The following is a 13,964-nucleotide window of genomic DNA, read 5'->3' as shown; positions in this document are numbered from 1 at the left end:
ACCGTCTTCGGCTAAAAACTGAAGAGAATGCTCGGGATAGATTTTGAGTCTTCAAATGGGAGGAAGGACATTGGCATGGAGACAGAAAAGCAAACACTTGGTGAACAGATGTTTCTTGGGCCAGCAGAGACAGTGAGAAGGCATAGAGAAATATTTTAAAAGATAGCTTTTGCTAGGTTCCTCCCTGTCACCCGTACCTAGTATGTACTATTGTTAGAAATGGTAGAAATCTACAAAGAACATAAATGAATTGAATAGACACTTTAAAATTTACTTTAGGGAATTTCCTAGTTGTTCAGTGGTTAAGACTCGGCACTTTCACTGCTGTGGATAGGGTTCAATCCCTGGTCAGGGAACTAAGATCCCATAAGTTGCATGGTGTGGCAAAAAAAAAAAAAAAAAAGAAGAAGCTAAATTTACTTTTAAATTCTTTCAGTTTAACAATGTATTTGAATTTTTTTGTAAATTAATTTATTTATTTTAATTGGAGGCAAATTACTTTACAATATTGTAGTGGCTTTTGCCATACACTCACAACAATCGGCCAAATACTAAACAAAGTAATTTAGGGAAATTGATCTAGTAGCAAGTGCAGGTGGTGGTAGGGACAGGTGTAGAACTGGACACCAAGTATCATTTGTTCTAGTTTGGCCCTTGACCAGATCATCTTGGTTCTCTGAACCTCGGCCTCTATTGTGTGGGCCAAAAAATTCCTTTGCTCCTTTTGTAACAAAATATGGGAAAACTCAAAAGACATTTTTGGCCACCCCAACACATCTGCATTTAACACTGGAGTCCAATACATATATGTTGAATTATATTTGATATATTTATTTAAAAATGGAAAAAAATGAATTAGATGCTCTCTGGTATCTTCTAGGTTTTCATTCATATGACAAAGATTCACTGACTGTCTATCAGATCACACAAAGCCACAATGATTGGAAATAGTTTTCAATTTCAAATAAATAATATTGAGAATATTAGCAATTTATGTGTGGGGTATAATGGTGTAAATTCCTTCCATAGTGTAAACTAGACACACAAAAGTTTATATTTACAAATGAATGATAGCTCTCAGAAGTAGGCCTCTGGAAAAGGTACAGAAGTATGTCTTGGTAAGAAAATCAGTATCAAATACAGAGCTACACTATTCTTTTCAAGATGCATTTCCTCAAATGTAAAATGTGTAAATAAATGTACATATGCTTCCTAAAGTTTAGAGTTTGGGTCTAATAGTAGCTATTGTGAATAACTGTGTTCCCTTGGATGTAACACATTTTTGTGCTGAACTGTAGCATCCTTATCATTAGTTGAAATAGAAGTTGTTTAAGTACCCCTCATAATTTATCTGGTTTGAGGGGAAACAAAATAGCAATGGATGATGAATAAATATCATATTCTTCCTTTGTTAGCAGCTGTGTCCTTACTTACTGAGTTTCAAGCTGTGTAGAAAAAAAAAGAGACAATTGTGACATGATACCCACAAGTACCTATTACATTATCCTTGGTATTGAACTAAAGATAACCAAAAAATTCCATTTTTATCAGGCGCCCAGGGTGCACAATAAAATATTCATTTACCTTACACTGCATACGAAGCTGTTTCTTTCAACACTTTGTTTCTTATATAGAATTGCAGTTATGTGGTTCCCAGTACATTAAGCACCAATGTAATTATTATCCTCCGTGTACACAGCCATCTAAATTAAAAACCATTAAATGAAATGTTCTTATAAATACTGTATTTCTTTATAGAACTATTATCTACATTTTCTCAAAACACTGTGCTCAGTTGGTCCATCGGAATTAGTGTTTTGTTCTCACAATAATGTGGATAAGCCTAAGGCTTCATCCAGAAGGAAAGAAATCTTAATGGCTCCAAATTCAATGAATCAGACAGGAGTTCACTGGGACTAGTGTCTCAGAATGGCATACCTCTCTCACTTTTCTTTTGCAAAATTTCTTGTACTTACTTCTCTGAAGCCCTTTCAGCCATGATCCTTTAGGAGAACTGGGCACTTTGAAGCATCTTTGTACAATTAGCATCTTCTCTGAGATACAGGAATGGGCAACTCACTCCAGTATATTTACCTGGAAAATTACATGGATGGAGGAGCTGGCAGACTACAGTCCATGGGGCTGCAAGGAGTCAGACATGACTGAGCGATTGAGCACACATGCACTGAAATGCAGGCAATTAGCAAGATTGCCAGTACTCAGGAAATATCTGCTAAAAATGAGGCTGAACCATTTGCCTTGGTTTCCAAATTTGTGTGCACAGTTACAATCCTCTGGGAACCTTATGAAGCATTCCACATCTTAGGATGCTCCGCAAATCAATTAAGCCACAATCTGAGTGGATGAACCCAAATCATTAGTGTTTTTTGGAGCTCTCTAGGTGAGCCCAAGTTTGGGAGCAATCAGGCCTGCAGTTAGGACTCAAATTTTTTTTTAAATGCTATGCATGCATCTTTCAACAGACACTTAGGTTGTCTCCATACCTGACAGATGAATGAAGAAAATTATTTATCATATATAATGGAATATTATAAAACCCTAAAAAGGAAGGAAATGTTGGCATTTGTGACTACATGGATGAAACTGGAGGGTGTTAGTAAGTGAAAGAAGCCAGACAGACAAAGACAAATACTTCACGGTATCGCTTACACGCAAAAGGTTTAAAAAAAAATGAGTCAAACTTACAGAAATAGAAATGTAGAAAAGCAGTTTCCAGGGGCCTGGAGTGTGGAAGAAACAGGAGAGGTCAGTAAAAGGTAGAAACTTTCCGTTATAAGATGAGTAAGGTCTAAAGAGATAATATGATCATTGTATGTACTTCATCACTCCGTCATTTCCAACTCTTTTGTGACCCCATGGACCACAGTCCACCAGGTTCCTCTGTCCATGGGATACTCCAGGCAAGAATACTGGAGTGAGTTGCCATTTCCTTCTCCAGGGAACCTTCCTGGCCCAGGGATCAAACTCTAGTCTCCTCAAGTCTCCTTCATTGGCAAGCAGATTCTTAACCACTGAACCATCTGGGGAGCCCAATGTGATGACAATCAGAACTTCAATACAGTAGAACTTAAATGTACTCACCAAAAAAAAAAAAAAAAATTAAAATATGTGAGTTGATGGATGATGTGTCAGTTAACCAATTAACTTGAAGGGGGAAAACTTTCATAATGTGTAGGTACATCAAATCATCACACAGTGCACATTAAATATATTAATTGTTAAATATATCTGTTGATTATTCTCAATAAAACTGGAAACGAGAGAGAGAGAAAGAAAAAAAAGAAAGACATGAAGGAAGAAAGAAAAGAAAGGAAATACAGAAAGAAAGAAAAGAAAGAAATATTATAGAGGTCAAATTGTCCAAAGTTGAATTTTTTTCAGTTTTTAGGAGGACAAATTTAGAGATAATATGACTTTGTTACTTTGAAACCAGTTATCTTCTTATTAGATCAAAGATGATATTTAAGTGCACTTGAAGGTGCTATCTTCCATGATTGTTTAGCAATAGCCACCAGACTATACAGGTAGCCATTTGGGCATTAACTCTGAAAGTAACAAGCTGTAAACACTGAATAACAGCTTAGCAGGTATTTGTGTGTGTATTAGTCGCTCACTCGTGTCTAACTCTCTGGTGATCCTATGGACTATAGCCTACCAGGCTCCTCTGTCCATTGTATTCTCCAGGCAAGAATACTGGAGTGGGTTGCCATTTCCTGTTCCAGGGGTTCTTCCCAACCAATGGGTTGAACCCAGATAGTAAAAATCATGTTGGAAACATTTGTGCTGTGCTGTGCTAAGTTGCTTCAACTCATCCGTGATTCTGTGCTAACTCTATGGAGAGCACCACGCCAGGCTCCTCTGTCCATGTGATTCTCCATATAAGAATACCGTAGTGGGTTGCTGATATAAAGTCGTACTCAGGCTCATCCCTCCCGAAAAAAGGGAAATTGATACTAAGAATTTACATACGAAGTTGTGTATTTTAATAAAAGCAAAGATGGAAAGAAAGCATGAAATTGTGTTTTGTTATATGCATCCATGATTTAGTAAAATAGGAGTAAATTGCACATGAAGAGATGTATCATGTTGTAGAGGCATTTTGGGATTTAGAAAGAGCTACACTGATTTTTTTTTTTAAATCCCTGTATGATTGAGTTACTATGCAGAGCAAAGTCTACTGAAAAAATATATTGTGCAGTTTATATTCAATAGATTTTCTAATTATATTTATGTTACTGGACACATTTCTAGATAATTTGATTCAAAGTCAAACCTGAGATAGTAGGTTAAGCGCATTATAACCCATCTGTTGGTGTCACCAATGCTGAGAGTCTGTTGTAGTTGTCATTTTTACTTTACATTTTCCTGGTTTATTACATTCTTTCAACATTGTTTAACCAAAAAAAAAAATCATTTAGTGGATATAATTATCTAATGGATAATGTGCATTATATAGTTACTGTTTTGAATATTATTAGACAAAAAATCCAGAATATGTTTAGTGCTATGACATTAAAAAAATAGATAAATATATAAATGTTAGATGAATTTAGGAAATCTAAAAGTTTTTAAATAAAAAGAAGTTTTTTTTAATCTACAAATGAATGGATAACAAAGCTGTGGTACATATATACAATGGAATACTACTCATCAATAGAAAGGAACACATTTGAGTCAGTTCTAATGAGGTGGATGAAACTAGAGCCTATTATGCAGAGTGAAGTAAGTCAGAAAGTGAAATATAAATATTGTATGAAAGTGAAAATCACTCAGTCGTGTCTGACTCTTTGCAACCCCATGGACTATACAGTCCCTGGAATTTTCCAGGCCAGAATACTGGAATGGGTAGTCTTTCCCTTCTGCAGGGGATCTTCTCAACCCAAGGATCAAATCCAGGTCTCCTGCATTGCAGGTGAATTCTTTATCAGTTGAGTCACAAGGGAAGCCCAAGAATACTGCAGTGGGTAGCCTATCCCTTCTTCAGGGGATCTTCCCAACCCAGGAATCAAACCGGCTTCTGCAAAACAGGTGGATTTTTTACCAGATGAGCCATCAGGGAAGATAAATATCATATACTGACACACATATATGGAATCTAGAAAGATGGTACCCATGAATTTTTTTTTTTTTTTTTTAGGACAGCAATGGAGAAAAAGACATAGAATACAGACCTAAGGACACAGGGTGAAGGGATAAGGGAGAGGGTGAGATGTATGGAGAGAGTAACATGGAAATTTATAATACCATATGTAAAATAGATAGCCAATGGGAATTTGCTATGTGACTCAGGGAACTTAACATGGGCTCTGTGAGAGTCTAGAAGGGTTGGGTGGGGAGGAAGATGGAAGGGAGTTTGGGAGATGGGACATGGGTGTACCTATGGCTGATTCTTGTTGATGAGTGACAGAAAACCACAAGATTCTATAAGGCAAATATCCTTCAATTAAAAAAAAAAGTAGAAAAAAAAAAAGCAAATGCAAACTCTGGCTGAATTAATTTAGGCCCAGCAAAAAAACGTGCTAGCCAAGGGGGGGGGGGGGGCGGGTGGGAGATGAAAGCATTGTGTTGTCAGAATATAGTGAAATACTTATCAATTTTAAATAGCATTTGTCTATATCATAGGTTCCAAGGGAACACTGGGCATATGAAAGCTTTTTATACTCACCAGAGGGGGGAAGAATATATATCTAAACTCAATAATATAATATAATATAATATAATATAATATAATATAATATAATATAATATAATATATTATATATATAAATATATCAAATGAATTTTCTTGAGATTAAATGAAGTAATTTTACAAACTTCTTTTTTGTTAATGTTGGCTTAGTCTTGATACATGCACTTTAAAGAGAGCTTTTTTCTTTTGGCTTAATGGCTCACAGAATTATAGAAATTGGGTCTTTGAAGGGTGTCAAGGACATTACAGAGGAGTAAATTAGAGTTGACATATTTTGATTGTCCTGACACAGACCAGAAATTTTTGAAATTTCAGTGATTTTAATTGAAGGCACATGCATTGGTATAAGGATTAGGTTAAAATTCTGATATTTCTCTTCTCTCCTTTAAAGAAAAGCAAAAAAGTCAAAATAAGGAGTTCAGTTACATCTCGCTTGAAAATGGGGAAACGAACATGTTCATCTTAGCAATTAAGAACCTAACCTTTGCATATGTTTTGTTTTGCACCTTTAAAATATTTTACAATTTTATGCTGACACCTTAAAAATTAGGAAAGTTTTAGCAACATTTTAAAACATCTTAAATTTTCCATAAATATTCTGATTTATGTTTATAATATAAATGAAAAAGCCATTGACCCACTATCGCTGGGCCTTCCGGTCCCACATGGCAGTACTAGGTCAGAGTTGACTCGCTTCTGTCGCCTACAGCTGAGCTTGTTTGGCCGTGTCCTCAACTCACAGATGGCCTGTCTAGCTCCTAAAGACACTGCAGCATTCAGTCTCCAGAATTTGTACTTAAAAGTGGTAAATAAAGTGTGGATCAAAACTGGTGGTGGCTTCAGACACCCAGGATTCTAAATTACACCGCACTCTTTTTTTTTTTTTTTTGACACTTGGTGCAGAGTTGGGGATGTTATAGCATCTGGCCATTGGCATACAGATAGGAGTAGGAATACTTCAGAGGGTAGACAGAAAATATCTGTAAATTTCTGAGTCTGGTGCCTGCAGTGCTGCTTTGATCTCATCTCATGGGATTTCTAGTGTTTCAGAACTTGAAAACTGTTATCAAGATGATCACTAACCTCAAACTCATTAGTGTGTCCAAGCTTGTGATACCACCACCACCCCAGTTTGCTGTGAGTGAGCAAGGAGGCAGGCTTGGCAAAATCGGCTCTTGGCTGGATGAATATTATCAGGGAAATTCTAGAACTGACTGCTGCATAAAAACTTGCACAGCATCTGTTCTTGACCTCCCCTTGACCCACCTGGTTTCTGATGCTTCTGTGAAGGACGACTCATGTGAGTTGAGACACACATTGTATATATATGGCATCTTACCTCAAGCAGTGATTTGGTTCACTTTCTTCCCCAACAAATTCTTTAATTCTGGTCCTCCTGGGCCTTGCAAATATACAACCTGAAAGAGGAGTTAATGGCACTGAGAATAACCTCAATCTGGAGCAATGGACAAATGCTCTAATCTCCTGTCCTTTAGGAGACAAGAAGACAAAGGATAGACTACATTTTCTCTTCTTTTTCTAGTATTATAGTTTGAAAGTTCCATAAAGCAGTGAAAAACACATACAAAAGGAAAGATTATATCCATATATCCACAGTCAGGTGACAAGGGCATTTTATTCACCTGAAAATTAGTAGCATGCTATATATTACCAGGAAAGAATGGTGCCAAGAGATAAAGTTGATGGATATCATTTCCTTATTCAGTTTAGTGCACAGAAGGCAAAGTGGTGTGTGTGGTTTTTTTTTTTTTCCTCTCTTTCTTTTTTTTTTTTTGAAAAGGGAGATAGAAATAGAAAACCACAAGCAGGAGAGAGACAAGCATATGGAAGGAAAGGCCAAAAGAAAGCATATGACAAAAAGTGGAGAAACGCAAACTGTACTTGACAATTACATCTGGAGTGACAAAGAAACATGGATGATAATTTAAGCAAAAACAGCTGCCTGATTAACTCAACATTCTAGAACTTCAATAGCATTTATCTGGAAGAAGAATTTCTCTACTTTTTTGCCCTTTGGGGGGCAATGTGATATTACTTTGGAGAAAGGCAAGGCAACCCACTCCAATATTCTTGCCTGGAGAATCCCATGGACAGAACCCAGAGGAACCCATGGACTGAGGGAGGGGCTGTGGTCCATAGGGTCGCACAAGGTCAGGTGCGACTGAAGAGACAGCATGCACATATATGATAGTGTTTTACTTTTTTATACAGGATATACCTTCAGCTGCAACAGCAGGCCTGGCACGTGGCACTAGTTCTTCAATAAATAGATACTGAATAATGAATGACTGATGTTTGGAGACCGGAGTGAGATGCTCTGTTAACCGGTTAGTTCTTCAGAGTGTTAGGACAAAACATTTCCCCAGATCTTATTAATTACTTTCTATCCTAAGTGAGTGATGTTACACTGATATTGCTTTAGCTTTGTCTCCCTGACAACTGAAATCAAATGAGAAATCATTGTTTCAGGGGTCAGATAATGACATTTGTCTAATAAATTTGCCACAATTTTTCATTAAATGATGAAAACACTTACATTTTTGAATATACATCTCAATCTAACTGGTTGTCCAGTATTAGATTAAATAGAACCAACCATCTCATCTATAAAAAGCCCAGCTATGATATTTGAGGTGGCTTCAAAACTAATCCTTGGTTAAAGTTTGAATAAAAAATACAAATTATCTAAATAACTTTAAGTGGCTCATAAAAAGTTCATTCAATCTGTATTAGTATTCTTCACGTTTCATATTATTTGATTTTATTAAATTAAAGGTCCATTGCATTTCTATTTTCTGAATTATTTATTTGTTTATTTTGACTGTGCTGGGTCTTTGTTGTCCTTGTTGCCGGGCGGGCTTTCTCTAGCTGTAGTGCACATGCTCCTCTTTGTGGTGGCTTCTCTTGCTGCAGAGCATGAGCCGTAGGGCAAGTGAGCACGTGAGCACGTGAGTATTTAAGGCTCCTGGGCTCTATACACAGGTTCAGTAGTTCTGGCACACAGACTCATATGCCCCATGGCATGTGGTATCTTCCCAGATCAGGGATCAAACCCATGTCTCCTGCACTGGCAGGCGAATTCTTTACCACTGAGCCTATTACATTTTATTAATTGGTTGATGTGGCTAGATATTGGGTTATGTAGTTGAATAAGACACAGTCTTTGCCAGATGTGCTTGTCATTCTTATGATCATGGGCCACCCAAATGTCCTTTATGTGGATATATTTGAGAATATTTCACTTTAAGGAAACTGTTGGGAGTAAGAGAATATTCTCTATGAAAAAAGCTCTATATGCCAGATTGTAACAGAGACTCAGATACAGGATCTACTTAGTGCTCACTTTGACCTAGAAGCTAATGATGTAGGAAACAGGGAGCATGGACCTATTCCCAGCAGGGAAGCATCAGGGGTGAATTCTGCAGAACTGAGTTTACCATGCAAGTCACAGCAGCGGAGAAAGCCATGACTCCTGGTAACGGGTAGCCAAGGGTGACAGTCGCTTTCTTACTCAGATGAATTTTGAACATAGTTTTGTAAGTTGAGCCTGATTCCATTGACTTTACCGATCTGATTCTACCATTTTCCTGTCATTTAATGCAGCTGAAGAGCTTTTTACTCACCATCTTTTCTGTTCCTAGACTTCCCTGGTGGCACTGTGGATAGGAAACTGCCTGCCAATGCAAGGGACAAAGGTTCGATCCCTGGTCTGGAAGGCTTTCACATACCATGGAACAGCTAGGCCTGTGTGATGCAACTTCCGAGGCCGCGTGCCACGAGTCCTGAAGAGGATTGAAGCCCATGAACCTAGAAGCTGTGCCCTGCAACAGGAGAAGCCGAGCTCTGCAAAGACATGCATTCCCTACTCACAGCGACCAGAGAAAGCCTGCACAATCTGGCCCAACCAAAACTGACTAGTTAGTTATTTAATTATCTTAAAATGCATTAAAAATAAATAAGCATCCTTTCTGCTCCTGTCATCGAAAATTAAATTGCTGATTATAGCTAAGAAGCTTCACACATACACACACACACACACACACACATACACACACACACACACACACTTCAGTCTTGTGCCAGAAGATAGACACATGCCTGTCATGATTTGGGGTATACTGACATATTTTTGATAATATTATTAGCTCTTATGATGAATAATCCACTCATAAAGGTAAAGAAACATACACACATGAAAATCCTACCATGTGCTTGACATCCACATATTAATATTCAATCTCATTTAATTGGTGATAGATTGGATAACTGCAAAAAATTCTGATTTATCTTTTGTTACTAAGTGATATGATAAAACTAAGCAATAACATGTGCATAGTGTATGCAAAACAGTAGTAGATGTTCAACAAATACTAAATCCTTTTATTTGTATATAGTAATATGTTTTCAGAGCAGTTTTTATGTTGGTCTTACAAGGAAGGTGGGGGTAACAGATATGTGAGCTAGGTCAGAATTAAGCTAGCTTCTGGTAGCCTTAGAGCTTCCCTAGTGGGCTCAATGGAGAAGGCAATGGCACCCCACTCCAGTACTCTTGCCTGGAAAATCCCATGGATGGAGGAGACTTGTAGGCTGCAGTCCATGGGGTTGCTAAGAGTTGGACACGACTGAGCGACTTCACTTTCACTTTTCACTTTCATGCATTGGAGAAGGAAATGGCAACCCACTCCAGTGTTCTTGCCTGGAAAATCCCAGGGACGGGGAGCCTGGTGGGCTGCCATCTATGGGGTTGCACAGAGTTGGACACAGCTGCAGTGACTTAGCAGCAGCAGCAGCAGTGAGCTTAAGTGATAAAGAATCCACCCACAATGCAGGAGCTCAAGTGATAAAGAATCCACCTGCAATGCAGGAGCCACAGGAGACACAGGTTCAATCTTTGGGTTGGGAAGATACCCTGGAGGAAGGAGAAAATGGCAACCCACTCTGGTATTCCTGCCTGGAGAAGCCCATGGACAGAGGAGCCTGGAGGGCTACAGCCCATGGGGTCACAAAGAGTTGGACATGACTGAAGTGACTGAGCATGTACATTGGTAGCCTTCATTTGAAAAATGGGAGATGATTAATTTTGCACAGAAAAAAAAAATGTACAGATATAGGTCATTTTGTAATTAAAAAAATCAAGATCTCATAAAAATAACTGTAGATCTGTGTGCCTTATTTTAACATAACTTCATTGCATATGTCTTATTCAAATAGTATCAAGCCCAGGCATCTCTGTTGAACATAGGTTCACATGTATAACTCTTTTTTTAACTCATTTAACTTGGGGAGTATAGGCCCTTGCATTCATTTCCTAAGGTTGCTGTAACCAAGCACCACACTGGTGACTTAAACAACAGAGACACAGCATCTCACAGTGCTGGAAGTCACCAGTCTGAGATCAAGGTGTCGACATGGGTAGTTCCTTCTGCAGGCTGCGAGAGTATCTCGTCCATGCCTTATGTAATTTCCTGGGATTTGTGGGTGTTTCTTTACCTATAGATGTATCACACTAACTTCATCTTTGCATAGCATTCTCTCTGTGCCTCTGGGTCTGAATTTCTCCTTCTAGTAAGATCACTGTTATATTGGGTTAGGGCCCAACTAGAGGACTTCATTCAAAAGCAGAGATATTACTTTGCCGACTAAGATCCATCTAGTCAAGGCTATGGTTTTTCCTGTGGTCATGTATGGATGTGAGAGCTGGACTGTGAAGAAGGCTGAGCACTGAAGAATTGATGCTTTTGAACTGTGGTGTTGGAGAAGACTCTTGAGAGTCCCTTGGACTGCAAGGAGATCCAACCAGTCCATTCTGAAGGAGATCAGCCCTGGGATTTTTTTGGAAGGAATGATGCTGAAGCTGAAACTCCAGTACTTTGGCCACCTCATGCGAAGAGTTGACTTATTGAAAAAGACTCTGATGCTGGGAGGGATTGGGGGCAGGAGGAGAAGGGGACGACCGAGGATGAGATGGCTGGATGGCATCACTGACTAGATGGATGTGAGTCTGAGTGAACTCCGGGAGATGGTGATGGACAGGGAGGCCTGGTGTTCTGCAGTTCATGGGGTCGCAAGGAGTTGGACACGACTGAGCAACTGAACTGAACTGAAAGGACTTCATCTTAACTGCATCATCTTCAAAAGATTTGTCTCTAAATAAATTCTCATTCACAAATACTTGGGGTTTAGACTTTAGCTTCTTTCAGAGGGGGTCACAATTCAGTTTATAGCATCCCCTCAACCCTAGCATAACTAAATGCAAGCATTTCCTTTCTTTCTTCCTCCCCTCATCCTACTCCTCACTAGTCTGTTCCCCCTACACCTGTCCTGGCTTCCCAGGTAGCACTAGTGGTAAAGAACCTCCTGCCAATTCAGGAGACATAAGCGATGCGGTTTCGATCCTTGGGTCTGGAAGATCCCCTGGGGGAGGGCATGGCAACCCACTCCAGTATTCTGGCCTGGAGAATCCCGTGGACAGAGGATCCTGGTGGCTACAATCCACAGGGTTACAAAGAGTCAGACATGACTGAAGAGATGGAGCATACACACAGCTTTCCTCATCTTGAAGAAATGGTCTTCACTTTCCTCTGCATTCTCAGGCCAATCGCCCAGAAGGACAACACAGGGAATGAGTGAGAGCAGGGACTTTGGAGCCTAAGAGCCTTAGTTTGAGTTCTTGCTTTCTCGATTACAAGTCATACAGTCTTGGAAACCACTATCTGACTCAATTTCCTAATTTATTAGTAGAGATACTCATAATACCAATACACAGGTTAAGAATCAAAGATATATGCTAATTGTGGCTCAAATAGTAAAGAATCTGCTTGCAATGTAGGAGACCCAGGTTCGATCCCTGGGTCGGGAAGATCTCCTGGAGAAGGAAATGGCAACACACTCCAGTATTCTTGCCTAGAGAATTCCACAGACAGAGGAGTCTGGTGGACTATAGTCTGCAGGGTTGCAAAAAGCTGGACATGACTGAGCGACTAACACTTTTACTTTCAACTTGTATTTGTGTGGAGTCAAAATCTTGCTTTCAGATAAAGAATTTCTTTTTAGAAGAAAGTCACTCATAGAATATTAATTGAATCTCATGTATCATACATATATACATATTAAAAACTGAAAATATAGTAAGCAAATTATGTTTTTCCTTAAATATTGGTGAGTCATAAGGTGCAGAGACTTCTCCGAAGGCAAAGTGGGTAAAGAATCCACCTACAGTACATGAGACACAGGAGACACAAGTTCGAACCCTGGGTGGAGAAGATCCCCTGGAGGAGGAAAGGGCAACTCACTTCAATATTCTTGCCTTGACAATTCCATGGACTGAGGATCCTAGAGAGCTATAGTCCAAACGGTCTCAGAGAGTCAGACATGACTGAGCTACTAAGCATGCTCACAAGGCAGAAATCTCTGAATAAAAAGGTAAAGATACGTAATACTTATTAGGAGAAAAAAGTAGAGCACTCAACAATCTAAGCAATCCGGGTTTTTTTTTTTTTTTTAAGTCCTCTTCAAGTAGCTTATTTAATTTTAAATTAAATCAATTCTGTTAATTGAGAGCTGAAAGAAAACTCAGGCTAAAGTTGAAGGAAAGTCATTCTGGAGAAAAGCTACTCTGAGTCAATTTTCTACATATCTTCTTTAAGAAGTGATAACTATTTTTCATGTATATGTCTTCCTCTGTTCGAAAAGTATGAAAAGTCAGCAGGATTTTGCAGTTTTCAAAGAGTAAACAGACTGAGAATTGTAATATCATGTGTGGAGAATGAATCATTTCTTGCTAATAGTGGGAACATCATCCCAACATCTGGACCACACAGCAGTGACACATTTTTGAAATAAACTGCAAGTTTGCAATTATGATTTTTAAATATAAATGGAGAAAATACACATTTATTATCATTTTGTATAGACCTACTTTCCTCTTGAAGACTTCTAGGATTTATTAAAAATCTGAACTGAAATTCTTATCTCCTCTGAGGAATCACTAGGATGGGAATTACAGCTCTGGAAAACTTTTCCAGATTCAGTGAACTTGAAACTTGAATAGAAAGCCGGAGTTTCTTTGTTGGCTGGTCCTAATATCCAGTCCCACTTTGGGTCACAACATACTGCTTTATGAAGCCATTATATAGTGAATACAAAAGTACCTTGTTGTTATTCAGTCACCAAGTCTAGCCTGACTCTCTGTGAGCACATAGACTGCAGCACGCCAGGCTTCTCTGTCCCTCAC

Source organism: Ovis canadensis, chromosome 10, assembly GCF_042477335.2.
Source record: "Ovis canadensis isolate MfBH-ARS-UI-01 breed Bighorn chromosome 10, ARS-UI_OviCan_v2, whole genome shotgun sequence".
NCBI lineage: Eukaryota > Metazoa > Chordata > Mammalia > Artiodactyla > Bovidae > Ovis > Ovis canadensis.
This window is presented reverse-complemented; position numbering follows the sequence as displayed.